This window comes from Corylus avellana, chromosome ca2 (assembly GCF_901000735.1).
Source record: "Corylus avellana chromosome ca2, CavTom2PMs-1.0".
Classification (NCBI taxonomy): Eukaryota; Viridiplantae; Streptophyta; class Magnoliopsida; order Fagales; family Betulaceae; genus Corylus; species Corylus avellana.
This window is the reverse complement of record NC_081542.1, coordinates 27,328,575-27,333,725: the sequence shown is the minus strand read 5'-3', so window position 1 is coordinate 27,333,725 and position 5,151 is coordinate 27,328,575. Positions and strand designations below refer to the sequence as shown.

At 36.1% G+C, this 5,151-nt stretch overlaps 1 pseudogene; it reads right to left on the bottom strand.

Annotated features, from left to right (window-relative positions):
• Window positions 1–3,205: 3,205 nt before the first annotated feature.
• Window positions 3,206–4,773, bottom strand: LOC132169484 (phospholipase A1-Igamma1, chloroplastic-like; annotated as a pseudogene).
• Between the last annotated feature and the right edge of the window lie 378 nt (window positions 4,774–5,151).

Sequence of the window (5,151 nt, the reverse complement as noted above, 5' to 3'; positions counted from 1 at the left end):
TTTTCTGTGATGTATGATGTTTGAGCTTAAGCTTGTTCTCTTTGAGATTTGTTGGATGACCTATTGATGAATAACCATTGGCTTGCAAGATATAAAAAAATAAATAAGAGAGGGAAAAGGAAATGAAAGATCATGTTGAGTTTTCCGCTAAATAACCGAACATCTTGCCTCTTTAAGCATTAAGCGTTCGCGTCAAAAGGTGTGAAGTTCAGTGTTGATTTATGATATGGCTAATCTAACTTCGTAGCCTTTTTTACTTAAGTTAATAAGCTCTTTGGGATGTTCTATATCTAATGCCCTAAAGCCACCTGGCTTATGAGTCATTGGCCTAACACGTGTTACATGGGTCAATTAGAAAGCTTAAGGGAGTTAGACATTGCTGAGCTTATAAAAAAAAAAAAAAAAAAAAAAAAAAAGAAAAAAAAAAATTGCATATCTTGCCTTTGTTGTTTCATTTGATATAAATTTTTACAAATTTTTTTGGAACTTGTCTTGAGTTTAAGCTAAAAGCTTTATGATTGTATGCTAATTACACTTTACACTTTTCAGAATATATGAGGTCTCAATTCTCCATTTATGAGTGATTTGATTCTGAATTTTCTTTTGACTATGATGATGGTGTTTGTCTTTTTAAGCTTGCTCATGAATAAGAACCATGGTTTATGTGAAATTTCTTTATTGTTAACAACATAGTGCTACAATGTTTGTGGGAATCATTTCTGTTAAGCCCTCACGATACTTTACTCGTCCACTAGGGATGCCTATGGGTTTAAAAGGCTTATTATATATGTTAAATACAATCGTCTCTCCCACAAAAGAGGATTTATGTTTCTTGCTTTCATTATATTTTTCGTTTTGTTTTGCTAAGGGATTAGCAAAATGTAAGTTTGGGGGTGTTTGATAAGTGCCAAATATTACATATTTGGACCCCTTTATTTACATTAGTTAATCCTTTAGTTGTGTCGTTATTTAATATTTTGTGTTAGTTTTGTGTTTTTAGTGTTTTGTAAGTCATTAAAGAAAAACTACAACTTTAAAGAGAAAAAATGCAAAGTTTGGAAGAAAGCATACTTTGAGAAAACCTAGATGAAGTGTTTAAGTTTAACGAAATCCAAGAAAAAGGTTAAATCAGATTAAATTGGATAAAAAATCAGATTTGATAAGATTTCGGATCGGATTCAAATTCAGATTCTATATACATCTCAGTATTTTGACCATAACTTTCCCTTCAAATATCGGATTGAAGTGATTCAAGCGGCATTGGAAAGATTACGTGAAATAATACAATTCAATGTGAAATAGGATTTTTTTAATTCGGAAGGTTACTATGCCAAAATCGTCCCGCAATTAAAAGACACAAATCTGGACGAATCTTTTTCCGATTTCAGACTTCTATTTTGACTAGAAGACAGACCATCGAATTATTTAGGTTTAATTGGGCTTTTAGGACTTCCCTAAGCCTATAAATAGACATTTTTGCATTCAAGAAGATATATAGAATTTTAGAGAGTAAAATTCTATAGTTTTTATCTTTTTAGTTTAGGTTTTCTTTAAATTTAGGTTTTATTTTTATGTGGAGCTAAATTCCCAACTAAGGTTGGGGATGAAGCTTCAACGATAAAGAACATCAATACTTTCATGTAAGTCTTTATTTATTTGATTTTATTGGGTTTAATATTTCAATTGTTTTACTTCTTTTCAATGTGTGGAGTGATTCTTGGATATCTTTTGTGATTCAATGATACATTTGATGATTTAAGATAATTTCACATAATTAATTGCTTGATTTTATTTGCCTAAATAATTGGATATCCCTTGTGATTTGTTCTACGGATACATTTGATGTTTCAATTAAGATTTGATATCTTTTGTGATTTGCGGATACATATGATGATTTAATTGATATTGGATTCCTTTTGTGATTTCTCCAATGAATGGATACATGTGATGATTTTGATTAATTCTTTGGAGCATAGTAAACATATATAAGATTTAAATTATGAGAACTTCGGATAAATATTGATGAACATGGAGTATGTTGTTATGATTCAATGAGTGTGAATTCTCAAACCTTAGTCTTTTATCTCTTAGTTCATTTTAATTAGTTAATGTTTGTCTTTTAATTTCAAAACCAAATTCAAAATCAAAAACCTTTTGAAACTAGATTAGGATTTAATTAGTTTAGATATAAATTGCTCTTTCAAAAACACAATTCCCTGTGTGTTCGACCTCGCACTTGCAATCTATTAAACTACAATCAATTCATGCATTTGCGAGTTAAATAAATTTGCACAACAACACGCAAGCGCCCCCTTTTATAAAAGGGGGCGCTTGCCCACCTGAGCGCTCCCTTTTTAGAATGAGGGCGCTTGCCTAGAAAGTGCCCTCATTCTAAAAATGGGGAGTTTGCCTAGGAAGCGCCCTCATTTTAAAAATGGGGTGCTTGCCTAGGAAGCGCCCCATTTTTAAAAGGGGGCGTTTTTCACCATTAAGCGCCCCTTTTTTTAAAAGTGGGCGCTATGTTCTAAATGTTCCCTTTTCGAGGCGCTTTTTAGTAAAATATCGTCTCAAACTTAAATTCTAGTCGTCATAAAAATCAATGTGTCCCAAGTGCCCCTAATCAAGCGTTGCAAAATCAATAGAGACTTTTTTTGGCCAAAAATGCCCCAAAAATAACCATGCCACTAAACCTTGTTTTTTTTGTCGTGGGAAGCTTTGCTCGATTTGAGGGTTTAAACAATAAAACCCCAAGTCAGCCAAAACTTACTATTTTGGCTGGTGCCAAAACGGTAAGTTTTGATCCTACGCGTCAACAATGGACACGTAGGATCAAAAAATAGACTGATGTGACTTTTATTAAAACGGTGTGTTTTAACCAAACTAACGGCAATTAAAAAATTTTGACAGTAGACATTTTCTTTGCATTTCGATTGACATAGGGAGTAAACTTTCTTTTAAAAAAAAAAAAAAAAAACATAGGAAAAATTTAATTTTAGCGCGTTGACCCAATGACTTATAATATATTTACTCAAAAAAAAGAAAATTGAGTTTTGAGAGCTACTTCAATATCGTAGATTAAATCAATTGACAGTCAAATGTACATCATCCTCATCAAAACTAAGAAGCTTAATGATCAAAGAGGGATCAATCCTGCAATTCGAAATATTCATCTTGTACCCTACAAATTAATGGACACTGGTGCTTGCTAAGATGCTTCACAAAATGGAAAAGGAACATCTTCAGGTTCTCTGCAAGGCTTCACCCACCTTCCATATTTGTTAAGCACAAGTCCCTTGTGAGGCAACTGGTACCAAAACTGAGGGATCCTCAACTCCTTGATCAGCATACCTGTTGTCTTGTTCACCAATGCAACATCTCTCCTAGCATTCCACCTAAACTTGCACTGTTTACAAAGAAATCCATCTAAAAGATGGAGATATATCTCCAAATTGTGGCTCCCTACCAAATCAGACTCATGCTTCAGATATGGTGACATGAACATGTCAAGCTTAAGCTGTGTGTTCCTACATGCCTGTAAACCCAATTTACTCTAGTATCCACATGGAGCTTATGAAGAATTTTGCTAATTATGAACCCTGGCAATTTTGGGACTATATCTTGCTTAACAACAATGCGTAATATTTTCACCCCAATTTCACCAAGTTTGTCCTCGAACGCCATGTTCCCAACCCTTGGTGCACCAAAAGAGATGACACAAATGGGAAGGCCAGGGATTGAAGTTGCAGCCTCATAGGCATTGAGGAGAGCCAAAGCTCCACCAAGGCTATGCCCAGCTATGGTGAAGCTTATTTCTTGCGCACCCTTTTCTTTATACAACCTCACTAGCCTCTTCACTTCCTCCATTACTTGCTCAGAAGCACTCAACTTGTTATACCTTGTGAGCTTGCTCTTAGATCTATAAATGCTAAGAAACCCTTTTGCGACCTTTATGTTTCCTTTCTGATCATCATCATCAATACGCTCTAGCTTTGTTTTAAGATCATTGAACCACTCGGTCGGAGCAACGGTGCCGCGCCATGCCATGACAATGTCTCTTCTTCCGATCCTTTCTGATTCTTCGTCGTTGCTAACTGAAACATATCCCATCCAGTTTGAATCTTTGCTCCACATTTCATTCAGAAATGACTTCTCAATCCAACGAGGGACATCTACATGCGACATGGCGTATATGTACTTGGTCACCTCATAACCATATTTTGTTAGGCCTAATTCTTCAAAAAGCTTGTGCCGGTTGTACCGACAACTTCCGCAGTACTCCGACAAAGGGTTGAAGTCAAATGCGTCGTAAGTTGCCTGCGCAAATTCTCCATATTTTACAAGTTCGCGTCGAAGCCAAGGCTGGAGCGGGTCAAGAAGATTCTCCTTCTTCTTCTCCCAGTTGCACAAGCCATGGATTTCATGCCATTTTGTTGATATGTTTTCCTTCGGAGAGTTCGTCGGAGTCATATGATTGCCCCGGTCGACAAAATCCGAAGCTGAGTATGGCAATCGGAGGAGCTGTGCTAGCGATTTGGTGCAATGAGAGGCACTTTTCTTTGCCTTTGTACGTAGATTTCGCTTAATAACCGCTCCTTCGTGAACCCTAATAGGAGAGGGTTTAATTTTCATGCTTGATGCAGATGTAAGATGAAAGTGCTGCTGCTGCTGGTTCTTCTTCATGGTGGATGATATTGCCTTTCTGATGACCTTCCAAGTGACACTGGACTTCAACTTCAGCACCCATTTGGTCTTCCTTGCTCCTGTTTTCTCCATTAGAGTAATCTCAAGAATTGAAAAGGGAAATTATGTGTTGGGTGTAAATGGGAGAGATTTATAAACCTTATGATGAGAATCTGTCGTAGGATTATAAAAGAAAGAGCAAGTTTGAAATGGGCTATGAGTTTTAATTTTCAAGCGCACGCCTGATCCTATTCGAGGAGGAATAAGACATATATGGCTGCTGCTGCTTCTGCTGCAACATCCTGGTTGAATGTTTCAATTCAAAGACAAGAATTGTCGCACACAAGTATAGGTGTTGGACTCGGTACTGTGATGCGCGCGTAGTGGGTATTGTTTGTTTCAGTCAAAGATAAGAAGAAAATAGGCCTATTTCTGTTGCTAGTATTCATTGGTGCATTAATCTCAATATTT